This window comes from Tursiops truncatus, chromosome 11 (genome assembly GCF_011762595.2).
Source record: "Tursiops truncatus isolate mTurTru1 chromosome 11, mTurTru1.mat.Y, whole genome shotgun sequence".
NCBI classification, from domain to species: domain Eukaryota; kingdom Metazoa; phylum Chordata; class Mammalia; order Artiodactyla; family Delphinidae; genus Tursiops; species Tursiops truncatus.
In genome coordinates this window covers 25,182,824-25,209,377 of record NC_047044.1, presented here as the reverse complement: position 1 = coordinate 25,209,377, position 26,554 = coordinate 25,182,824, and the positions used below count along the sequence as shown (strand labels likewise).

General features: G+C 39.4%; 2 long non-coding RNA genes across 5 annotated transcripts in view; one reads left to right on the top strand and one right to left on the bottom strand.

Annotated features, from left to right (window-relative positions):
- Positions 1-26,554, top strand: part of LOC141275757 (uncharacterized) — a 51,738-nt gene that overhangs the window by 10,241 nt on the left and 14,943 nt on the right. Inside the window, exons 1-3 of one of the 4 annotated variants that reach the window (XR_012324045.1) lie at positions 12,003-12,083; positions 13,436-13,589; positions 18,234-18,370. This is a non-coding gene — a long non-coding RNA (uncharacterized lncRNA). Of the gene's footprint in view, positions 1-10,881; positions 10,979-12,002; positions 12,084-13,435; positions 13,590-18,233; positions 18,371-26,554 lie in introns of those variants that run through there. The other 3 variants (XR_012324043.1, XR_012324042.1, XR_012324044.1) reach the window with 3 other exon arrangements.
- On the bottom strand, positions 696-10,735 carry LOC141275756 (uncharacterized). Its single transcript, XR_012324041.1, has 4 exons — positions 10,689-10,735; positions 9,952-10,006; positions 9,488-9,582; positions 696-894 (listed from the first exon to the last, which is right to left on the bottom strand). It is a non-coding gene; the product is annotated as an uncharacterized lncRNA (long non-coding RNA).

The following is a 26,554-nucleotide window of genomic DNA, read 5'->3' as shown; positions in this document are numbered from 1 at the left end:
TATATAGCTGAGGAAATTGAGGTAATAAGGGACTTGTGAGGCCACACAGCAATTATCAGACTAGGATTAGAAGACAAGTCTTCTTAGAACCAGGTATTGCTCTTTACTGTGTACCTTATAGATACCATAGAAGTGATTTGAGTAATAGTTATTAAAACCATTTTTTCCCCTCACAACTTGTCTACTTGTGAAAAAAACGGATTTAAATCTGACTGCCTAAATCAGACAGAATAGTGTTTTGGAACCCCCAAACAGAATTTGTGTAGATTATAATGAGAAAACATAGTTTAGAGAATTTTACCTACAGCTTACTTTCTGTTAGATAGCTGCCTTGCCAAGCTAATTTGACATACGTTTCGAGGAGTCCAAATCAATTTAAAGGCCATTCTATTATAATTTATAGAAGCTCTTCCACCATAATTTATTCACCCATAGGTAAACTCATGACCTTGGAGAGTGAACAGAAAAACAAGTAAGAAGGAAAGGTCTCAGAGAAGAAACAGAAATGCATGTGTTCTCTAAGTTACGCATTATAAGGGTGGGTGTGAGGATCAACTGGTTCATACACGAGGTGTTTCCTCCTCTTCTTGATCTGAGTTATATCCTCATTTATTCATCTGCATTTGATTGTGAAATGCGTTGATGGTCACGAATCAATTTCTTCTGTTACACTCAGGGATACAGGAAGTGTCCTAATAAGCCCCAGCATCCAAACGAAAAGGATAAAATCTTTGGTCTGAATTTTGCAGATGAGGCAGCTGAAGTGGGGGGTAAAATGACTGGTCCAAAGTAAAACAATGGGATACTTAAGCTTCCAGGATTCCAAAGCAGAGCTCTTTCCTCCAAGATGTAGTGACTCCATAACCAGGTCCTCGTGTTATTGGAAAATTCTTCCTGGGGGCAAATCAAAATTTACTTGTAACATTTACTCTCTGATCCTATTTCTGCGCTCCAGGGCCTCACTGAACAAACTGTTTTCTCCATTTCCCCCACCCCCTACCCCAGTCTCTTTTATGTCTTTGTGCAGTTTAGGATCAGAAGTGGCTTTGTTTCCTAAGGAAAAATCTCCAACCAAGAATTTTCAGTATTTTAGATCTCTTTCCCTCTCTTTTTAATGCCCACTTGTGCCTACTTGCAAAAGATTTAATGTCTTAAATATCTTTTGTCCTTCCCTTCCTCCCAGTCCCCAATCTCCTCTTTTTCTTTTACTCCCTATTTTTTGATAATAGAATCATCATCTAGTCAACCATTTATTTTAGATAACTTAGAATCATCTTTGACTCCCCCCATATACCCCATTTCCTGATCTGGGTAGCAGATGAGGCAACTGAGTTCAAAAAATTTAAATAATATGCCTAATATCACACAGTAAATTTCAGAGCTGGGATTTAAACTCAGTTGTGTTTGGTTCTAAAGCTCAGGGTTGTTTCACTATTTCACTAAAGCCCACTCAGATATCTTCGGCAGTCTGGAAATTAGTATAGCCAAGTTGTGTTGAAGGGGATTGTAAGTCCACATGTCTAATTTTGAGGTTATTTCTATGGTACCTTGGGCTATATTCATTACCTTCATCATTATAATCAAAGGATAGTTTAGAGATAGATAAGACATCATTACTGTCTTCAAGGAATTAGACGTGATGGGAAGACTGACAACACAGTGTGGTCAGTGTTATAATAATGAAAAAAGGTCAGGGGCTTAATTGAGATTCAAACACTTGTTGCTCTATAGCCTTGCTTCTGACAGTAACTAGTTTAGACAAGTCATTTAACTAATACATATTTCAGTTTCCTTCTCTGTAAAATGAAGGGGTGTGACTAAATAAGGGAACCTCTTAGTTATTAAAACTCACTGCTCTTTTTTTAAAATTTATTTATTTTATTTATTTATTTTTGGCTGTGTTGGGTCTTCATTGCTGCGGGCGGGCTTTCTCTAGTTGCGGTGAGCAGGGGCTACTCTTTGTTGCAGTGCGCAGGCTTCTCATTGCGGTGGCTTCTCTCATTGTGGAGCACAGGCCCTAGGCGCGCGGGCTTCAGTAGTTGCGGCACGCAGGCTCAGTAGTTGTGGCTCACGGGCTCTAGAGCACAAGCTTAGTAGTTGTGGCGCACGGGCTTATTTGCTCCGCGGCATGTGGGATCTTCCCAGACCAGGGCTCGAACCCGTGTCCCCTGCATTGGCAGGCGGATTCTCTACCACTGCGCCACCAGGGAAGCCCTCACTGCTCTTTTTATTCTTAATCCTTAGTTCTATTTTGGCTTTTCCATTTTATTTCATTCATTCACTGACTCAGTCATCATTCCATCAGCACTTATTGAATACCTTCCATGTTCTAGGCACTATGTGGTACACTGGGAACACAAAGAAAAGATACAATAACCCCCTCCCCTCAAGAAGCTCACAGATTTGGAGACAGATAAATTCAAGGAAGTAAATTAGAGACAGTAAATTCAATGTAGTTTCCAATAGAGTTGTTTACAAAATGCTATGAGAGTGCAGCAAAGGGACTGTAAGGTGGGGGTGAGGATGGGGATGCAGTGGGGAAGACTTGCCAAGGAGTTGACATTTGCAAAGGCTCTTAAAAGACTGAATAGGTGTTTGCTAAAAGGAGTGCACGTGGGAATTCCAGGCCTAGGAAATATATAGATTGTGGCTTTCTTGTGTCTGCCTGCTCCTGATCCTTTTCTTCGTCAAAATATTAGCTCTTCTTTAGTTATCAGCACAGTTAGTTGCTGCAGATACAATACATTGGAGATTTGGTTTCCTTAAATACCCTAGATGGAAGAGAATGCTTTTTTTTTTCATGCAAATGCTCTCAGTTATTAGGTAGAAAGAAAAAGATACTTGGATCACAAATTCTGTTCTCTGTAAGTCCATAGGACTTTGAAATGGAGCTTATATCTGTTTTAATAAAAAGAACTGACAAGCTATTATAATAACCTAAATAAGTCACACACATAAGGTATTTTGCTAAGGGATAGAACTCATGTTTTTGTACTCAAAAAGCATTATTATTCTGAAATATTTAAAACATTTGTCAAGAGAATTGAAGAAGTTTGAGAATTTTCTGGAATGTAAACTGTCTCCATATTGTAAAACCCTGCAGTAGTCCCACTGCTGAGTTCAATACCTTAAGTATGAATTGTCTTTCATTCTACAAAAGGTGGGGTTGAAAATAAAGATATAAAGTAAGTTCATGTTGGTGGTTTCATTACTTTTTACCTTATATATGCTTATGGGCTTGGGATCTATTGTTTATTCCCGGATCGTAGTAGGAACAGTTTTCTACTAGTAAGAAGGACTTGTGATTCAATCACATTTCTTAGTCATTGTTTCTGGAGAGGGCAGATTTAGAAGCAAATTGGGAGCCATTGCCTAGAGTTAAGAGTGTGCCTCAGTGTGAGGAAATACTTTCATCATTAGAACTGTCCAGTAGTACACTAATTTCATTTTGTCTTCTCTTAGTTATTTAAGCTTGACCAATTTGTAAGTTTCCTTGGAGAAAGTATGTCATTCACCTCTATATTCTTCCTTCCTCTATCCCCACCAATCTGGTGCCTGACACATGTTAGATAAACACTCAATATGTCAAAATGAATTGCCTATGAAATCAGGAATGGTCTGAGATAATGCAATTAGGCAGAGGTTGGTGACCATTTGCCAGGCATGTTATAGTGGGTGACAGACACCAAGGCCTTCTCCATTATGGTGTGGTAGAGAAATGCAGACCATGGGGCTTGGGTTCATATATAGACTCTATCATTTATTAGTTGTATAATCATGAATAAATCACTCTTCTGTGCCTTGGTTTGTGAATGAGATTGCATACCCACTCATCTACTCAAGTACACTGTAATCCTTCCCTCTCTCTCCTGTGTCATCAGTTTTCCTCTTTGCTGGATTATTACTAATGCAATAGAAACATGCTGTTATTTCTCCCTTCTTAAAAATATCTTAACTTCTTAAAAATATCTCTTAACTCCAGCAACAATTGCTCCATTCCTCTGTTCTCTTAATGGCAAAGGTCCTTTCGTCCCATTATCTTTTAAACTCATTCCAATAAGGCTTCCATCTCCATCATTCCATAGAAGCAACTCTTGTTGAGCTTCCGGTAACTTCCACATTGTTAAATACAGTGGTCAGTTTTTATTTTTCATCTTTAGGGGCATCAACACAATTGATCACTTCCTCTTCCTAGAAATACTCTCTTTCCTTTGCCTCCCAGGAATTCCACACACTCCTGGTTTTTCTCCTCCCTCACTGGTTGTTCCTTTGCAGTTTCCTTTGCTGAATCCTTCCCTTTTCCCCACCTTTTACATTGGAGAGCACTAAGGCTCATTTCTTGGTCCTTACCTCTTTCTCACTCTCTTAGTTATTTCATCTATGCGTGTGTGTGTGTGTGGTTTTATTCATTTATTTATTTATTGGCTGTGTTGGGTCTTTGTTGCTGCGCGTGTACTTTCTCTAGTTGTGGCAACCGGAGGCTACTCTTCCTTGCGGTGCGCGGGCTTCTCATTGTGGTGGCTTCTTGTTGCAGAGCACGGGCTCTAGGCTCGCGGGCTTCAGTAGTTGCGGCATGTGGGCTCAGTAGTTGTGGCTCACAGGCTCTGGAGTGCGGCATGTGGGCTCAGTAGCTGTGGCGCACAGGCTTAGTTGCTCCACAGCATGTGGGATCTTCCTGGACCAGGGATCGAACCTGTGTCCCCTGCATTGGCAGGTGGATTCTTAACCGCTGTACCACCAGGGAAGTCGCTATGTATGTGGTTTTAAATGCCATCTAAATGAAGACAATTTCCAAATTTTATCCCCAACCCAGACTTCTCCCGTTAACTTCTGACTCGACATATCTGCCTACTCAACATCTCTACTTGGATGTCGAATAGATAGCTAAACTTAACATTTGCAAAACTGAATTCAAATTCTTCAAATCTGCTCTATTTTTTCTCATTTCAGTAAATAGCATCTTTGTCCTTTTAGTTGCACAGGCCAAAAATGTTAGCATCTTCCTTGGCACCATGTGCCTTTGCCACCCACATTCTACATCAAGAGGTCCCTTCTACTTTCAAATTATATTCAGAATCCATTTCTCACTACTTCCACTGCTATCACCATGGACCAAGCTGCGGTAATCTCTTGCTTGGATTATTATAATAGCATTTTAACTAGTCTCCCTGCTTCTACTCTTGCCACCCTACAGTCTTTGCTCGTCAAAACAGCGAGAATGGCTTCCTATTGCTCTTAGAGTAAAAGCTAAAGTCCTTACAAAGACGTTTAAGGTCCTAAAAGATCTGGCCCTGCCCCTTCCCCCTTGTCTTTCCTCACCTCTTATCATTTTCTTCATCACAGTTGTCTTTTTGTTGCACTTTAAACAGTCCAGGCAAGCTCCCGCCCCTGGACTTTTTACACAGAGTGTTCCCTCTGATTAGACCACTCTTCTCCCAGATATGCTCTTTAAAATAACGCCTGTCTAGGGCTTCCCTGGTGGCGCAGTGGTTGGGAGTCTGCCTGCTAGTGCAGGGGACACGGGTTTGAGCCCTGGTCTGGGAGGATCCCACGTGCCACGGTGCAACTGGGCCCGTGGGCCACAACTGCTGAGCCAGCGCGTCTGGAGCCTGTGCTCCGCAACAAGAGGGGCCACGATGGTGAGAGGCCCGCGCACCACGATGAAGAGTGGCCTCCACTTGCCACAACTAGAGAAAGCCCTCGCACAGAAACGAAGACCCAACACAGCAAAAATAAATAAATAAATGAACTCCTACCCCCAACATCTTAAAAAAAAAAAAAAAAACTAGAGGAGATGAAAGTTTAAAAAAAAAAAATAACGCCTGTCTTGGCACTGCTATTTAAAATTGCAACCCTCCCCCAGCACTTCCCATTACACTTATTTATTTTTCTGTAGCATTTTGTACTTTCTAAATTACTTCATTGTTCTAATATTATGTTCTAAATAACTATATAATTTGTTTATATATATACATAAGCAAATTGTATATTGTCTCTCTCCTACTAGAATGTAAGCTGTATGAGAACAGCAACTCTCATCTGTCTTGTTCGCTGCTGAATTTTCAGTACCTCAAACACTCTTTGGCACATGTTAGGCACTCTATATTTTGTTGAAGGAAGGAAGGAAGGAATTGAATGTAAACAACAAAAATGATGTCTTAGTTTCACCTTCCTGAACTATGGTAAGGATCCAATGAGAGAATGGATGTGATAGTCCTTATTAAATCATGGAGCAACAATTAAGTTAAGATACTAGTATTGATAGTATGCCATGCAGTCTGCCTTGCAGCCTTTTTGAACTTTTGCTATATGTGGTCATTGAGTAAAGACTGGTCTTACGAAATCATACCTCCATTTAGTCAGACTTTTGAGATGAAATTTTCTAAGTTCATTTGACTATCAGTGTTCATTTATATTTCCTTTCAACTCTTAATACTGCTCTTTGCTTATGCTCTAGAATAACGTTACTTTAATTCTGTGGTACATCTCTTTCTGCATATCCTTTGTGTATGTGTGTCCTGCTGGCCATCTCATGTGTACATGTGTGTACACATGTGTGAGTACATGTGCATGCTGCATGTGCTGTGCTCTCCAACCTGGCTCTCTGAGCCGTCATCAGCCAGATCAATAATAAGAAAGTTGCTTTTATGAGGGTCTAAGACCAGCCAGAAGCTTCAGATAAGCCAGATAATGGGGGTGGGGATGGGGAGGAACCAGAGATGGATAGTATAGATAGGATGACAGATATTAAATTTTTGTGCTTGTTTTCTGTTCATTTTGAGAGGCTTGAAAATGGCAGCGCAGTGGCAGCTTGTTCCCCCTGAGTCCCTTGCTACTCTCACTGCCATTGGCCAGGTAAAGGACCCGTCACAGAGAGGCAGGGAAATGGATGAAAAGGTATCTTTTCCCAGAACATTTTGGAAAATTGAGCTTTTACTTTATATTTAGCCCTCAGAAGAAAATACACAGATTATACTGTTACTCCAGATTATGGGGTTTGGGCTGGAAAATAATTCACCAAGGGATAGGATAATTGTCATATAAGAAAGAGTTAACCTAAGTCCTGCTATTTAATTCTGTCAGCCAAAGAGCAGAAGTACTTGATGGCACACTGACCTGTCTTGCACTTTCTCCAGGGGGTTTGGTTACCTGAAATGTCTTATTACCAACCTGTTTTTGTGAGGCTGTGCTTGTGCTGGATGTGATAGCTGACTCTAGGATTGCTTTAGCCAATTTGGCTAGTTGGACAGGCATCTTCTCTGTGTCTCCCCATTTCATGTTTTTTTCCCCCAGAAACTGTACCCTTTCAAAGAGGACTGCCTTCCCAGACACAGTTGTTTTTTTAATGTCTTTCTCTCAGCTCTAATATTCTAGCATAAATCTAGAAGATTTTTTTAGAGTATCAGGAAATATTACTGTGCCCAGACTCCAGAATTAGGAGTGATCCAGAGAAGGTTTTCAAGGTGTGTATTAGAATAAAATTTCAGTGGATTTGGATTTAAAACAGACCTTGATTCAAATCCTCTTTTCTTCACCTACAAAATAGGTGATCTCACAGAGTTGCTCTGAGGATTGAATGAGTTAATATATGTAAAAAGTAATAGATATAGCCAATTATTTAGGCATATGATAAATGGTAGGTGGTTGCTGATGGTAGGGGTAGTACCTTATTATTATGGTGACATATTTTATTGCTGAAAATAGCAATAACTATAGTAAGAGTGAACTAGAGTTAAAATTGCTAGATTAGATGGTAGCAGTTGATCCCTGACTCTGCCAACCACTGGTCCTTATTAGGGAATAATCAATTTCTTGACTATCCAGATTAAAGTTATGTTTGTCATACATCTAATATGGGGATAAATGGGTAATTATATCTATGAAGCTTTATGTAATTTGTGTAGTTAAAACATGTTGAAGGAAGTTGTTTTGGGAAGACGTTCCATCTCTAAATATCATTCTTCACAACAATCAGGGGAGGAATTCTGCAGGGCAAGCTGTGGAGCCTGACGGAATCTGGAGTTTGGGTGTTGGAGAGAAAGGGGAAGGAGAAGTTGTGAACTATATAAGGAGAGGGTACCTCCAGAGGCTCTTAAGGAAAGAGATATACATTTGAAAGTGACAAAATTTACATTAAGAAGCCAAGGATCATAGGGCTAAGTCCTTACTAGGTAGATAGCAAATTCCTGGAGAAAAAGAATAGTGAAGAATAGGAAAAGGAAAATATGGTTTTCAATGTGGTATCTCTGGGAATTTAGCTCACCTATGACACTGAAAGAAGTGCAACATAATCTCACAGTCCAGATTCCAAACCCTAGTCCTCATTCTATCAAACTGTGTACATGTGATCATCAACTAGGAAAAAGTGTGCAAGGAAAAATAGAAGACATAAACCAAATGTTAAATACCTTTTCTCTGACTGGTAGGATCAGGGGGTTTTAATGTTCTTTTTAAATTCTTTGTAGTCATTTCCACATTTTACAATAAGCATATGTTATTTCTATAATAAAAATTTCATTCTTAAATATTTCAAAAGGTCTGTTTTCACCCATCCAGAGGGAGCCACTGTGTTAATAGTTGCTATTATTTTATAAGCACTCACTTACATGCCTGGGGACTGTGCAAGCAGCTTTATCAGTATTTTGTCATTTAATCCTCACAGTAAGTCCATGAAGTATAGTGTTATTTCCATTTAAAAGATGAAGCCACTGGGGTACAGAGAGGTCAAATAACTTACTTTAGGTCATGTAGCTAGCAGATGGCAACACCAGGAATTGAATCCAGGAAGTTTGACTCCAGAGATTCCTGTTCATGTTTCCACTGTGTTACAATGTCCTGGTCTGTACACACACCAAGGCAAAGGAGGCTCTCTGCCTTGGGTCTACTTTAGGTATATCACACACAAGATCTGTTTGGTGGCTTCTAGACTATTTTAACTTTTTAAAAGCTTAGTGTAAATAGGCATTCAGATACTCTTATAAAAAATATTTTTGCTTTTCTTAGAATTCTTATGAAAAGGCAACTAACTATTTCATTAAAAGATAAACTGGAGAATTGAATTCAAATATACACATAAAGATCTGTTTTTGACCAATCTGAAAAATACTGCAAAATTCTCTGTTACATCATTAATGTAGCTTTTGCTTTTTAAGCCATTGTCTCCTGGAGCTAGGTTTTTGGTCCCTATGACTGTTTTTAAGAATATGTGCAAAGAAGCAGGTAATGACATTTTTTCTTTAGTTAGTGTAACCTGTATAGGAAAGATGCTTATTGGGAAGTCGTGCAAGAGTAGTAATCTAGGTCAAGAGTATAGCCTTGATGTAAAATTTCCTTCTATAGTTTCTCTAGCGAAGAGTTTTTAGGTTTGAAAAAATACCTTATACAATACAGGCCAGTAGATGACCTGGACATCCTTGAGTCCCTTTCTCATTCCCCTCCAATCTATTTCCCCTTCCTAAGGTTCTACTACTAGTAACAAAGAACTCACAGTTTCCAGAAGCAGCCCTTCTGTTTTAGGACCACTGTTTGTAACTTTTCCTGTTGTTGAGTGGGAATTAGTCTTCTGGTAGCTTCTTTTTCATCCTACAAGTGATTGAAAGAGCAATTTCAATAGGTCTGAAACAAGTCTTAATCTATTTTTGTTGTGCGTGATGGCAGGAGAGAGCCCTCAATATTCTTTACATCACTATTGTGGATAGTACTTTATATAGTACTTTTTTTTCTTAAGGTGCTTTCTGTGTAGTACATGGTATTTTGTCTTCCCCTCTCATCTGAGAGGGAGGCTGGGATAGTTCACACACATACACACACACGACCCTAATCCTTACAAGTTAGATCATCTTATTCCCATTTTACAGGTGAGGAAACTTAGGTTAAATAACTTCAAAATCACCCAACTAGAAAGTGACCACATTGGCATTTAGAACTCAAGAGTTCCCAAAGGATGAATACCTGGGCTTTAAATCTTTGCTCTGTAATACACTGCATGTCAGGTCAAATGGATTATCTGTGGTAGAGAGAAGGTAAGATCACAGAGCTTGTTTTGGAGCTGGAATCAGTCTTGCAGTCTTTTGGTTCTGTTTCTACTTGCTTGTGTAGCCTACTGGATGTCACTGGCTTGAAAGTATAAATTCAGCTCATTCTCCCCGGAGGGCTTGCAGACAGTGATGCCTGTTTGATCCTTTGGTTTAAAAAGAACTGGTTGGTATCTTTAGGACGCTATGGATGGCATACTGCTCCAAAACTGGGCTACGCCTCTAGTTTGAGATGATTTCACTCTAGGATTTCCAGTTTGCTTGCTTTTTTTTAAGACATAGTATAAAACCCAGTTCTTTCCTTACGCATGGCCAGTTCTGATGGAGCCCAGTGCTAAAACAAAAGAACATGGTCTTTTCCCCAAAGGATTAGGGAGAGTAGTTAGGTACAAGGATACGTAGCCCCATCTTCAAATGGACAGGATTTTTGCTAGATATTGTTAATAAGTCACTTTTAGTTTATAGATGGGAAGGGTCAGGGATAACAGTAAAAAACAAAGGCCTTGATTTTCTAATACATCCTAAACTCCAAACTCCACCGAGATGGTTTAAGTACACAGCAAAGCCCAAATCTTCAATCCCTAAAGGAACAGAAAGAAATCACAGTTCTCTGAATTCTCTTTCCCATCAGCTTCACCTGCCCACACTTCAGACCTTTCTGAATTCTCAAACCACACACTGATGGCAGACTTCGGCTCCACTCATCCAAAGCTTTCCGTTTTGATCAGTTTAAATCCCTATGAGGCAACTGCCATCAGAAGGCTAATAGGTATTGTGAGCTCACACAGGGCCGTGGGGGAGGGGTGAGCTGGCCTGTGGGGAGCCCCATCTCGAGGAGCTGGTCACTCAGCTTCAAACAAATCTGCATCACACTGGGGGTTTCCACCCCTTTTTCTCTGTCAATGATCCCCATTTGTCCCCAGGGCCCGGGGTTTCAGGTCCTGGTGAGCCATTCTCATTTATCTTCCTTTTGTTTTCAACCTGCATTCTGCCCTAACCATCAACAATTATCATTTATTCTGTAACTTTTAGTTTGGTGGTGAATGCTGAGGCTTTGCTAGCCTTTCAGTTTTGTCATTCAGGCTTTTTCTAAAGAACAGGGTCTCAAACGTCAATTCCTTGATCTGTCTCTGGCTGAGGTGGTCAGCGTTGGAGGGGGTTTCTGAGTCCAAATTTCTGCTTGAATTTTCTTTGGTGTCATAAAGAGTGGGAAAAAAGTCATTTTTCAGTGGTTCTGAACTTCCCTCTCTCTCTCTCTCTCTCTCTCTCATCTCTGAAACCTCTTTGAGAATCTTTCTGTCCTCAGAAAAATGCACAATTTTAGAGGTTCACAGACCTTCTGATACCCATGAGTGTACCATCTCCAAGTTAGGAACCTGTCTGCCCTAGTGTCCTTCTAGAGTCACATGGCTTCTGATCTAACATGAAGGAATAAGTAGTGAATGTGGCTTTTGAGAAACAATAAACTGATTTCCTCCCACTTTTACATAATTTCTATGTGCATTTTTAGCCTCATATATTTGAAATTCTTGGAGCACTGTGCACTGTGGAATGGGAAAGATAATTTATTTCCAATTTGCTACTATATTGTTTTACAACTTCAATACCAACACTATTTCATAACCTTTTATTTTTTTAGCCTCTTTATTGGAGTATAATTGCTTTACAATGGTGTGTTAGTTTCTGCTTTATAACAAAGTGAATCAGCTATACATATACATATATCCCCATATCTCCTCCCTCTTGGGTCTCCCTCACACCCTCCCTATTCCACCCCTCTAGGTGGTCACAAAGCACCCAGCTGATCTCCCTGTGTTATGCGGCTGCTTCCCACTAGCTATCTATTTTACGTTTGGTAGTGTATATAAATCCATGCCACTCTCTCACTTTGTCCCAGCTTACCCTTCCCCCTCCTCGTGTCCTCAAATCCATTCTTTAAGTCTGCGTCTTTATTCCTGTGTTCATAACCTTTTTTAGGGGAAATGAAGCACTGAAAATTTCCCCGTCCATTGCAAGTGACAGTAAGGTGACCTCTAGTGGACTCTTATGGTAATTACCGGGACATTCTGGAATAAGGAGCCATCATTGCTGGTAGAGGGGCAGACCACTGAAATTAGAGCAGCTATTCAGCTACCTAGTGCTTGAAGTTCAGTTGGATGTACAGTCATCTTCAAGGCCAAGGCTGGGACAGGTGAGGGAGGTACATTCGAATGAAGCAAGTTTCATCACTGGTTAAAAGAGGCTTCAAGAGACCTTGAGTTTCCTGGAACTAACATTTCTCTAAAGGACCAAGGATTAGGTTATGACCAATCCACCAGATTGATTTTAGGGAAAAGAAATTTTCTCTTTGAAATAATAAACAGTGAGAGGCATTTGAAGTCATAATAGACCTTGTAGGCAAAGAGAAGCTAAGTATTCCACAATTTATGTTCTGTTTTGAGTGCTGGGACATGTTGGTAGGGGGAAGAGAAGGAAACAAACGTTTAAAAAATTCCAACTCAGGGCTAAATAGTCTCTCAATCTCCCAGTCTCTGTCTTTCTCACCCTCACCCTATACCTTTTATCCAGCCTTACTCAACAGCCGAAACAAGGCAAAGCTTTGTTCACAGCCGTTCCCCAGGGCCTACTCTGGCCCCTTTTCTGGCTCTAAGTCATGTTTCCTGCCCACTGGACCTGCTTGACCTTGGTTACCTGCTTTGCTCCTTAGAAGTCCTTAAGAGTGTTTATTGGACTTACCTCTCAGGATATGCCCACTCCTGCTTGCTTTGGGGAGGATATGCTGCCCCAACTCTGTTCATGAGGACCCAAGCCGTGGCAGCAGCTGGCCCACTCATGGTGGGGAACAGCTGGTTTGGACATTTGGTTTGGGCCTTTTGTCTATCAGTTATCCCTTCTGCCCTTGCCCCCTCTAACCTGGTATTTAGTCTTGTACCCTTGAGCCTGTTTCTCAAGTCACCATCCCCTGGCTTTGGTCCCATGTTTAACACCTAGATCTCATCTGACTCTGTAGGGCTCAGGCTTCTTTAGTTAAGGCTGACCTTTTTGGAACCCTGCTATGATGGGATATATATTGTGTCTTCAGGGTAGCATGATCATAGGTTAATAATGTTTTCTCAAAGGGAAAGAAAAACTCAATATCTACTATTATTCTCTTGATCAGCATTTAAAGATACTATTAAACCAAGCTGTGTCATACATTTAAATTTGAATGCCTTTTTCTGACGTTTAATATAAGAACATAGAGACTTATTCGTAACTTACAGAATACTTGTAAAGTCTAAATAATGTGTTAAAAAAAACCCAGAATACAGAAGTTATGTGTGAATTTCCTGTCATGCTAAATTATTATAAACATTTGCCTGCTTGGTTCAGAATTATTATCTCATCTCTTGTCTCTCCAGCTGCAGCAAGACCCCTCAAGAAAACCATGTTTATAGCTGGAGTCATTCATGATCTTAACAATAAGAATCAATGATCCTGTTCAGTGAATAACAGCTCAGACGGTGCTCATAACGTGAACGGGCTCTGAAGCTGGCATACAAGAGGAGTTCAGAGGTTAGTGGATGTGAATGGTTTAATGAAAGATGACATGTCACAAAATACTTCAAGTCCAGCTGGTGGTATAAGAATCCATCTGGGAATTAAGCTCATCAGGAGTATAAAAACTGGGTTTGTTTAGGTTTGCCATGATTGAATGAATCTAAAGTATAGGGTTCCATGGTATTCTAGAATGAAAAAAAATTAACTTTTGAAGTAGTAAATGAATTTACTTATAAAGTGAACTGAGACTGTTCTTTTGAATGCCAAGGGGATTTCTTTCTTTTTATTTTTTTAAATTTTATTTTTTGGCTGCGCAGCATGTGGGATCTTGGCTCCCGGACCAGGGATCAAACCTGCTCCTCCCGCGTTGGAAGCGTGGAGTCTTAACCACTGGACCGCCAGGGAAGTCGCTAAGGGGGTTTCTAATTTCCCATCAAAAAAGGAGAAAAGGTCTTAAGGGTGGAAAAGCAGTATCTACCTCTTTATATTGAAGATTTGAAACACTTTTGACTTTTTCCATGAAGCACTTTCCTTAGTGCATTTTACCATAAGGGGGTGCTCTGGGATAATACTTTCCAGCAAAGCCGTTGTCTTTTCTACTTGTTTACCTAAAAAAAAAGCAAACATAGATTTGTTCCTTCTACTTCTCATCCAGATTCACTAACCTTTGAAAGGTGTCGATTTAAATTAAAATGAAAAAAATAGTGAAAACTATTTAAAATAACCAGTGTCATTTTGTGTAGACCCTTGTTTCCTTTTTTGAGAAATAAGTTCAGAGGTTAGTGGATGTGAATGGTTTAATGAAAGATGGCATGTCACAAAATACACAATAAACCAAAATTACACTTGAATTCTGCTGGCTTGGGAACTAAAGCCATATCTTGATGAATTAGTATTTACTCTTTTACTTTAGTTCCTTTCTGTGGCATTACTTTCACTATGTCTTTGGCCAGTGCTATGGGGATGCATTGTAGTTGAAACTGCTTTCTTGCAAAGGTCTGTCAGTGTTTCTGTAACTTCTTCTGTTAACCTCTGCCACATTTATTGACCAGTTCTTAGGTTCTGTTCTTGCCTCCCTAAGTGTGGGGAGTGACACAGTGGGGAGGAAACTCAATTCTGTTTTTATAGACTGGAAGGGAAAATGAGAGGCAATCATAGTAGCTATTCCAGGCACAGAATGCTGTGAAGGACAACTAACTAGCCAAGGTCACCAACAGGGTTCTACTGCAGGATGTCTGAAGGTGTTGGCTCCTTATTGCCTGGGTGGTAAATGGCCCTGGTATATAGTAGAGGGATAGAGAGAAATGTTATATCTTTGCTTATAAAAGAGTAGTTCTTGCTATATATTCCCTAAACCCATCTCCTTAGGCATAACTACGTGAGACTTCTTTTGTCATCTTTTTTTTTTTTAAATAAATTTACTTATTTTATTTATTTATTTTTGGCTGCATTGGGTCTTCATTGCTGTGCACGGGCTTTCTTTAGTTGCGGTGAGTGGGGGCTGCTCTTTGTTGCGGTGTGCAGGCTTCTCATTCCAGTGGCTTCTCTTGTTGTGGAGCACGGACTCTAGGTGCACGGGCTTCAGTAGTTGTGGTGCGCAGGCTCAGTAGTTGTGGCTCGCGGGCTCTAGAGCGCAGGCTTAGTAGTTGTGGCGCTTGGGCTTAGTTGCTCCGAGGCATGTGGGATCTTCCTGGACTAGGAATCAAACCCGTGTCCCCTGCATTGGTAGGTGGATTCTTAACCACTGTGCCACCAGGGAAGTCCCTCTTTAGTCATCTTTATGACCATTTAACTCTATATACAAGAGGGAAATTTGGCTGAGGATTTATATAAATAGTATAACTTGGGAGGTTTTTAGAATAATGTCTATTCATCAGTCTTTAGTGTCCTTTTTATGCATGGCATTAATTTTTTTAAAAAACAAGGTATATCCATATCAATATCTATATTTTAAAATACATTTTTCTTTTTTTTTAGTAATTGGTATTTCATTTTATTTTATTATTATTTAAAAAAATATTTATTTATTTTTGGCTGCGTCTGGTCTTAGTTGTGGCACACTGTATCTTTTGTTGCGGTGCACAGGCTCTTCATTGTAACATGTGGGCTTCTCTCTAGTTGCGGCGCGAGGGCTTAGTTGCCCTGTGGCTTGTGGGATCTTATTTCCCCAACCAGGAATCGAACCTGCATCCCCTGCATTGGAAGGTGGATTCTTAACCACTGGACCACCAGGGAAGTCCCCAAAATACATTTTTCTTAAATATATGTTAAGTTCCACTTCCGATAATTGGTTACCTTTATTTATTTATTTATTTTTTTTCTAGAGGTGATGCAGAGAAATGAGGAAAAGAAAGAGTTCTGGGTAAAGGAAAATGTACATAAGCTTTTTCCTCCTCAGTTTTAAGATTTAAAATAGTATTTTCCTTGTTCTTTACACTTGTGGGAAAAAACCCCAAACTTTTCTTAGATTCTTGACTATAATGGAATATCCTAAGGAAAAGACTTTCTTTAAGAGTCTAATATTAGAAACCCTAAGAGGTTATCAAATGGCCAAGAACTAAAACAAAGAAAGAAAATGTTCTCTAAGTTTTTTTTTTTTTTTTTTTTTTTTTGCTGTTTTCCCATCTATAAATTAAAAAATTTTAAGATTTAAAGTGAGCCATAGACTCCATGTGGCTGATAGTGGTCTCACACATTTTGTGGGCTGATCAAGCATCAGAAGGGGGAAGTGCAGTCACTAAACTTGCTCCTGACCTGCACACACATTTTTTTCCATTAATCCTTTTCACAGAACAGATGCTCTGGGTGCAGCTTTAGGCCAGAAGAATGTCCAAAATATGTGGGTGTGAATTTGGCCAAAGGGTTAGTTGAATGTGGAGCACAGATACCAGCCTAGTAACAGGCCACATTTTAATGAAAAACGCACATTCAGCATGGCATTATGTTTTTCAAAGAGGTAATTCCCAGTCATGGAGGACACAAGGGAGAAACAGGCATTCACGTGGAACTGCTTTAAAACAGAGTTCTTGTGTATCCTGGCCATGGGGCAGGGCTCACTAGTAACCCTTGGGAAATTAGATAATGGAATTTTGCTAGGCATAATTGAGTTTTTTTGGATCATCAGTCATAATTCTTCAAAAAGAAAAAGCCCTCTACAGTTGAATAAAGGAAAGACTTCAAAATTATAATTGGCTATGCTAGAAAAAAAACTTTCAAAAGGGGAAAAGGGGTTGTCCCCTTCACATGCTGAGAACTGTGAATAAGCAGAGAAACAATTTTCCTTGTTCCACTTAATAAAAAAATAGTGAAGAAAACAAAGTGACCAAAAAAATCTTTACCTGAAGAGTGAAATATAAAAGTCTCTTAGATACATGTTGTACTAGAAGTGGTTCTATTTCCTCTCAAGAAATGTGTATGTGTTTTAAACCATTTAGAATCATCTATAAGTACATAAGCAACATAACTGAGGTTATTTTTTAAGAATGAGAGAAATGTAGAAATGTTAGACTCAGTCACTTTTTAAATGTGAACAAAATGCTATTTGATAGTGTTAAAAAATAAACATTTAATTTTATGTCATTATTATGGCTAGTTGTAGATGGCATACAAGAACAGTGGAAAGTGGCTTCAAAAAAAGGAAATACATTGGGACTTCCCTGGTGGTCCAATGGTAAAGAATCCACCTTCCAGTGCAGGAGATGCGGGTCAGGGAACTAAGACCCACATGCAGTGGGGCAACTAAACCCACGCGCCACAACTACTGAGCCTGCGCGCCTCAACTAGAGAGACTGAGTGCTGCAAACTACAGAGCCCACGTGCTCTGGAACCTGCGCGCCACAACTAGAGAAGAGAAAACCCGCATGCCACAACTAGAGAGAAGACTGCATGCTGCAACGAAAGATCCCGCGTGCCTCAACGAAGTTCCTGCGTGCCGCAACTAAGACCTGACGTGGCCAAAAAAATTAAAAAATAATAATAAATAAATCTTTAGAAAAGGAAATACATTAATGAAAGTATTATATCTGAGGTAAAGAAGGTGACAGTTTATTCTACTTTCTGCTAGTCAATTTTATGATCAGCCTCTTTCTTCAGAAGAGCTAGGGTGATGAGGGGATATGAAATTAGGACATCAAGGAAGAATGAAAGAATCTTAATGTTGTTTAGTCTGAAGAAGGCATGACTGGAAGAGTCAAGAGGAGGAAGAAGGATCAGGCTTCTTCTGGAAGGACCCTCCAAGTTGAATTTTATTCAGTGAATGGAAAAAATAGGGATTGGTCAAACTTGGTTCAATATTGAGCTCTTCAAATAGTTGGCCATTGTTGGGCAGTAATGTTGTAGAGAAGATTTCAATATAAAGATGCCATGCCAATAGGATAAAGTTTATGTGATAGAGATATAGCCTCAATTCTGCCAAAGCCTTGAGTGTAAAAAAACTCAAAACTCAATTTATTTGCAAATATTGTTAAAATAAATAAATAAGCAAAGAAGTAAATATGCATATCCTTTAGGCATAAAATAAATGTTATATTTTACTTCTCAAGTGTTTGTTGAATTGAATTAGGTTAAATGTTATAAGCCCAGGAATAATTTATGGATAATATTCTTTCATTTTTAATATAGTTAAGCCTATTTTCTTTTCTTTTTTTGGCCGTGACACAGGGCATGCGGGATCTTAGTTCCCTGACCAGGGATCAAACCTGTGCCCCCTGCAGTAGAAGCGCAGAGTCCTAAGCACCGGATCGCTTGAGAAGTCCCAAGCCTATTTTCTATACTATAAATTAGGCATGCGAAATCTCAGTTTTAGATAGAAAATCCTATTTCTACATTTAGCCTCTCTTAAATTATTACAACTAACAACATAAAGAAAACTCTTTTGAGTTTTAACAACTATTGGAAATTGAACTCCTTCTTGTTACCTTCTCTGTGAGCTGAAAACATTTGAGTCAAGGGCTAGAGGTTTCCTACACTTGGATTAAAAGAAAAAGAAAAACAACTCAGAAGCCTCTTTTCTTGCTCTGGAGGATTGGTGCTGGAACAATTGGGTATCTCTATGGAAAAATATGAAATTGACTTCTACCTCATACCATAGACAAAAATCAATACCAGGTAGATTAATGACTTAAATATGAAAGTCAAAACTATAAAGCTGGGCTTCCCTGGTGGCGCAGTGGTTGGGGGTCCGCCTGCCGATGCGGGGGACACGGGTTCGTGCCCCGGTCCAGGAAGATTCCCACATGCCGTGGAGCGGCTGGGCCCGTGAGCCATGGCCACTGAGCCTGCGCGTCCGGAGCCTGTGCTCCACAACGGGAGAGGCCACAACAGTGAGAGGCCCATGTACCGCAAAAAAAAAAAAAACAAAAAATACCTATAAAGCTATTGGAAGACGATACAGGAGAATACCTCAAGGGTTAAGTGCCCTTAAACAAGTCACAGAAATCACTAAACATAACATTTCACCATTTCACAATAAAGGATATCCAGATGGTTGATAAATTTTATGAAAAAGATGCTCAACCTCATTTCTATTAGGGCTGTGTAGATTAGTGGGATACCTTTACACACCTACCAGATTTGCGAAAATTAGTACATCTGACGATATCAAGGACTGGCCAGGGGAAGAAGCAGCCGGAGCGCTCATCTTATAGGTTTCTAATGGCAATGTAAATTGGCACAACTGCGTTGGAAATTAGTTCGCATCATCAGGTAAAGTTGAAGATACTCATATCCTATGACATGAGAATTCCACTCCTAGGAACGTACTGTGTGCTTATGTTTATCAGAGTTCATGTTTAACAGTATTCATAACAGCATTGTTCTTAGTAGTCCCCAGATGGAAACGTCATAAATATCCATCAACTGTACAGTGGAGGAATAAATTAAAGGATATTTAGAAAATGGAAAATTAGGCAGAAATGAAAATGCACAAGTATAGCTATAAGCAACAATATGGAGCAAAAGAGAATACATACAGTATGATTCCACTTCTATAAAGTTCAAAAATAGACAAACCTAAATTATATTATTTAAGGATACATACATGAGTGGTAAAACTAAAGGAAGCAAGGACATAATTATGATAAAAGTAAAGATAATGGTTAACTCTAGGGTGATGGGAGAATAACAGAAGATCCATTCTCCAGAGTTAGCCAAGTATTGATGATTTCTAGAAGGAACAAGGTATAGAAAGTTCATGAGTTGAAAAGAAAGTGTGTCTAAGAGAAGAGCTATCTATAAATAAGGTATCATCTAGAGTTATCAGATCGAAATTCTGAAATATTTTAGAAGATAAATTCATATCCAAACCTAACTAAGTTAGTATGGGCTTATATTTATGATTCATTTATTACCTGAAATCTTATGAGGGTAGATTATTGGTAATATTGTAGAATAGGCCAAAAATTGTTTTTTGGCTCTCTGGCCACCTCCTTTCTTGATTTTATCTCCTTGCCGAAACCCTGCATCTCATTTCTAAATTATTTAATGAAGATGATTGCTGCTCTCTTGGCTTAAGGGATTAACTCTCCCAGGAATTTGTATTTTAAGAGATTTTTTTAAAGAAGACTGAAAGGCTTTAAAGACCCCTAATAAAATCTTAGATAATGGAATTTAAACTATCCTTTTAAAACGTGGAGCAATTTTTCACAACGTGACTCACGTGTAAGGTTTTATGAGTAACAATCAGCCTCTGCTTGCAGAAGGCCCACCAAAGAAGAGACCCCTGTCTAGCTTGGAGGTTGGTTTCTTTTGAAATTGACAAAGATTTAAAGCACTTTGCCTGAAGTTTTTGCTCTGTAAGAGGTGAAATCTCTACTAACTCAATGAATTGTAAATAGAGATACACATTTTAGTTGTCCATGTTATGAGATGGCTATTTTCAGTTCAGTGAAATGAAATATAACCAGCCACCAAAGTATGAAACTTATAAGTCCTTCATAAAAGAAACTGAAAAATTATATTCTTGGCTAGAATGGAATGAGTTTCTTTGACTTATAAAGTATAAATTGTTACGATCACTAGTTTGGCAAACTTAGAAAAGATCTATTATTATGCATACGTATAAGACTTCTACTGAATTTGAAATCCATTCTTTAAATAATTATCCCCAAGATTGGATCCTCTCCTGGGATAGAAGCAATCATCAGAGAGTACTAAATACCTAACTGATCGAGTAGGTAATTTGTGGAGCTGTGCTTGCAGTGAACAGAAGAATTCTTTTAAAAATTATTTGTTTATTTATTTATTTTGGCTGTGCTGGGTCTTAGTTATAGAACGCGGGATCTTCGTTGCGGCATGTGGACTCTTATTTGCGGCATGCATGCAGGATCTAGTTCCCCGACTAGGGATTGAACCCAAGCCCCCTACATTGGGAGCACGGAGTCTTACCCACTGGACCACCAGGGAAGTCCCAAACAGAAGAATTTAAATAAGTTGGATTATTGAATTAGTCCAATTAGTTGAATTAATATTAATTCAATTAGTATTAATTGAATTAGTATTAATATTAATTAGTTGAATTAATATTCAACCATCTAACTGTTGACTACCCAAAATTCACTGGGTGAAAATAATTGCTAATCCACCTCAAAATTGTGGGTGAAAGGAATTGCTCCTGTATTGTTTTAAATGTTAGCTCAATAATATAAACAGGTCATAAAATATGTACAGTTTACCCTTGAACAGCACGGGTTTGAACTGTGTGGGTCCACTTATATGTGGATTTTTTCAGTAGTAAATAATACAGTACTACACGACCCGAGGTTGGTTGAATCCTCAGATGCTGAACCGTGGATACAGAGGAACTTGGGATACTGAGGGCTGACTGTAATTTATATGCAGCCTTTCTATTACACAAAGAGTCGATGCCCCTAACTTGTGTGTTGTTCAAGTGTCAACTGTAGATTCTCTCTCTCTCTCTCTCTCTCTCTCGCTCGCTCGCTCGCACGCACGCACACACACACACACACACACATTTTCTTGAGAATTTCATTAGTTTCTTTTCTGAGTGGTCAGGGATACCTGTAGTAGATTTCTAAATGGTTGTTTAAGTATCTTGATGCATCTTTGTTTGTTTCAGGGTAGGTAATCTGGTTGCCACAGTTAATATTTTATTTTCTACTTCTATTACCTAATTTTTATGGGAATCTCACAAGTGCACAAGGGTGTATATATATATATATATATATATATATATATACACACATACATATATATACACATATATATGTATATATGTGTGTGTGTGTGTGTGTGTGTGTGTGTGTGTGTGTATATATATATATATGTATATATATATATATTCATTCCCTGGAACATTTTTTTTTTCCAACCTGTGCCCCCTGCATTGGAAGTGTGGCATCTTAACCACTGGACCACCAGGGAAGTCCCCCTGGAACATTTTTTTAATTTAATTTTTATTTTATATTAGAGTATAGTTGATTTACAATGTTGTGTTAGTTTCAGGTGTACAGCAAAGTGATTCAGTTATCCATATATATATATATCCATTCTTTTTCAGATTCTTTGCCCATATAGGTTATTACAGAATATTGAGTAGAGTTCCCTGTGCTATACAGTAGGTCCTTGTTGATTATTTTATATATAGTAGTGTGTATATGTTAATCCCAAACTCCTAATTTATCCCTCCCCCAGCCTTTCCCCTTTGGTAACCGTAAGTTTGTTTTCTATGTCTGTGAGTCTGTTTTCTGTTTTGTAAATAAGTTCATTGGTATCATTTTTTTAGATTCCACATAGAAGTGATATCATATAATATTTGCATTTCTGTACACTAACAACAAAATATCAGCAAGAGAAATTAAGGAAACAATTCCATTTACCATTGCATCAAAAAGAATAACACACCTAGGAATAAACCTACCTAAGGAGGCAAAAGACCTGTACTCTGAAAATTGTAAGATGCTGATGAGAGAAATTGAAGATGACACAAACAGATGGAAAGATAAACCATGTTCTTGGATTGGAAGAATCAATATTGTAAAAATGACTATACTACTTAAGGAAGTCTACAGAATCAATGCAATCCCTATTAAATTCCCTGGAACATTTTAAAAGGAAAAAATAAAATTGAAGACAAGCTAAAAGCCCATTGAAGTGGGATGGTTGTATTATGATACAATGATAAAATGGAATACAATGATAAAATGAATGAGCTAGATTTATAGTATAAATGTAAAAGGATTCCCACTTCTACTATATTACCTTCCTTCTCCCAGCCTGTGCCTGTGACCTCATCAGGAGTTCCCTACAATCAATTGATAGGGGAAGAGGAATCTTAGGACTGGTTTACAGATGATTCTGTGCAGTATGCAGGCACTACTTGAAAATGGACAGCTATAGTACTATGACCCCCTTCTGAGACATCCCTGAAGGACAGTGGGGAAAGGAAATACTCCCAGTGGGCAGAACGTCAAGCAGCACAGCGGCTTGCTCATTTTTCTTGGAAGGAAAAATGGCCAGATGTTACCTATACACTGACTCATGGGCTGTGGCCAATGGTTTGGCTGGATGGTCAGAGACTTGGAAGGAGCGCGCCTGGAAAACTGGTAACAAAGACATTTTGGGAAGAGGTATATGAGTAGACTTCTCTGAATGAGTGAAAATGTGAAGTTATTTGTGTGTCATGTGAATGTTCACCAAAGTATATCCTCAGGAGAGGAGGATTTTATTTTTTAATTTAATTTAGTTTAATTATTTTTTTTTATTAATCAAGGATTTTAATAATCAAGTGGATAGAATGACCCATTCTGTGGATACCAGTCAGCCTCTTTCCTGAGCCACCTCTGTCATTGCCCAATGGGCTCATGAACAAAGTGGCCATAGTGGCAGGTTATGCCTGGGCTCAGTGACATGGACTTGTACTCACCACAGCTGACCTGGCTATGGCCACTGCTGAGTGCTCAGTCTGCTACCTACACTGAGTCCCGATATGGCATCCTTCCCCAGGGTGATCAGCCAACTACCTGCTGACAGGTTGATTACATTGGACAACTTCCATCATGGAAGGGGCAGCATTTTGTTCTTACTGGAATAGACACTCTGGATGTGGATTTGCCTTCCCTGCATGTAGTGCTTCAGCTAAAAATACCATCCATAGACATATAGAATGCTTTATCCACTGTCATGGTATCCATACAGTATTGCTTCTGATCAAAGAACTTAATTTACAACAAATGAAGTGTGACAATGGACCATGCTCATGGAACTCATTGGTCTTACCATATTTCCCATCATCCTGAGGCAGCTGGCTTCATAGAATGGTGGAATGGCCCTTTGAAGACTCAGTTATAGTGCCAGCTAGGTGGCAGCATCTTGTAGGACAGTGTTCACCAGGAGGCTCTATGTGCTCTGTACTTTCTGCTGTTCTCCCATAGCCAGGATTCATGGGTCCAGGAATCAAGGGGTGGAAATGGGAGCAGTACCATTTTTCCCCTGGTGACCCACTAGCAAAGTTTTTTCTTCCTGTCCTCATGAGCTCATACTCTGCTGGCCTAGAGGTCTTAGTTTTAAATGGAAGAATAACTTTACCAGGAGACACAACAATGGATTGGAAGTTAAGACGGCCAACTGGCCACTTTGGGCTCCTCATGCCTCTGAACAGGCAAAGAAGAGAGTTACTGTGTTGGCTGGGGTGACTGATCTTGAAAACCAAGGGGAAATTGGACTACTACTTCACAGTGGAGGTAAGGAAGTGTATGTCTGGCATACAGATCTCTTAGGGTATCTCTTATTATTACCATGCCCTGTTATCAAAGTTGATGGAAAACTACAGCAACCTAATTCAGGCAGGACTAGAAATGACACAGACCCTTTAGGAATGAAAGTTTGAGTTATCTACCTGGTGAAGAACCACGACCAGCTGAGGTGCTTGCTGAGGACAAGGGAAATACAGAATAGGGAGTGGAAGAATGTATTCTAAATACCAGCTATGGGACTTCCCAGGTGGCGCAGTGGTTAAGAATCTGCCTGCCAATGCAGGGGACACGGGTTTGAGCCCTGGTCCAGGAAGATCCCACATGCCGCGGGGCAACTAAGCCCGTGCGCCACAGCTACTGAGCCTGCGCTGTAGAGCCCGCAAGCCACAGCTACTGAGCCCGCATGCCACAGCCACTGAAGCCCGCGTGCCTAGAGCCCGTGCTCTGCAACAAGAGAAGCCACCGCAATGAGAAGCCCGCGCACCGCAACGAAGAGTAGCCCCCGCTCGCTGCAACTAGAGAAAGCCCACACACAGGAACGAAGACCCAACACAGCCAAAAATAAATAAAATAAATTTATTAAAATAAATTAATTAATACCAGCTGTGACCACATGACCAGTAATAATAAGAATTGTAATTGTCATGAGTATTTCTTCCTTATTTTGTTATGAATATGTTTGTGTGTGTATTCTTAGCAAGTATCTTCATTTTCTTCTCTCTCTTATCCTCTTATCATATAACATTAAATGTATTGACTTTACACTATAATATTTAAGTTGTATGGTATCAAGAAGAGTGAACATCACCCAGGAACTTTGCATCTTCTTTTGGAGAAAGTGTTAGTGCTTTTTCAGTTGAACAAAGTATAGTTGTATTATATTAGCTGGAAGTATAACCTTATTATTATGGACTGAATGTTTGTGTCCTTCCAAAATTCATATGTTGAAAACCTGACCCCCAATGTGATGGTATTAGGAGATGGGGCCTTTGGGATTAGGATTAAATGGGGTCATGATGATAGAGCCCTCAGGAGTGGGATTACTGTCCTTATAAGTGTCACAAGAGAGCTTCCTATCCCTTCCTGCTTTCTGCCATGTGAGGATACAAGAAATCAGCACTTAGTAACTGGAAGAGTTGCTGGAAGAGCAGTCTCACCAGAACTTGACCATGCTGGCACACTGATCTCAGACTTCCGAACTTCAGAACTATGAGAAATAAATTTCTGTTGTTCATAAGCCACCCAGTCTAGGATACTTTGTTATAGCAGCCTGAACTAAGACACTTGTTATTATCTTTGTTTAGATATCAAGTATGGTTTAAAGAGTACCAAATTGACAAGTAGTGGATTTGTGATAATTAATGTTATGTATAAACTTGGCTAGTCTATGGTGCCCAGATGTTTGGTTACATGCCAGTTTAGATGTTGTGGTGAAGGTATTTTAGATGTGATTAACATTTAAGTCAGTAGTTTGAGTAAAGCAGATTACCTTCTATAAGGTGGGTTGCTGAGCAATACACAGAGTAAATTCCATTTTTATTAAAAATTCATATTCAAACATATGCACACATACAAATAAGTAGCCATGAAAAAAGTTCTGGAAATAATGCACACCAAACCAACAGCGATTACCTCTGGGGAATGGGACAGGGGCTGAGGTGAGGAAAGAGGTGTATCATTCCTTTTTGATTTTATAAAATTTCTGTAATTAAAATTTTCCCCAGTCAGAATGTATTTCTTACAATTGTCCTTTATTCCAGAAGAAGATCCTACTTTGCTTTATTTTGGTTAAGAGGATCAGTTATCAGTCTGACAAATTTTGTTTCCCAATATTCATCTACAACTGTAAGCTGGAACTAGTGCTATGCATGTCAAAGCACAGCTACACCATGACTATCTTCCTTCCGGCCTACAGGCTGTACAAATGTGCAGAATAAGACTAAGAATAATGTAACTTGTTTGAGATTCCATATTTTACAATAACTAAATGTAGTAACAAATTATTAAAGATGTGAGATATTTTGTGTGAGTAAAGATGGCTTTTTTTTGGTAGTGTACTTGCAGTGTTGCAAATTGGGCTCCTCAGGCAGCAGGCTCTGAGACACAGCTTAGCATGCAGGATGTTTATTAAGCAGTGCCCTTGGGAATAAAGCTTGTTGAAACATGGGGAAGGAAGCAGAGGGATAAATCCAGCTGCGGTGCACACCAACCACAGTCTCAGCTGACCCCACAAAGAGCTCTGAAGCTAGAATGGCCGTTCGGGATTGTCCT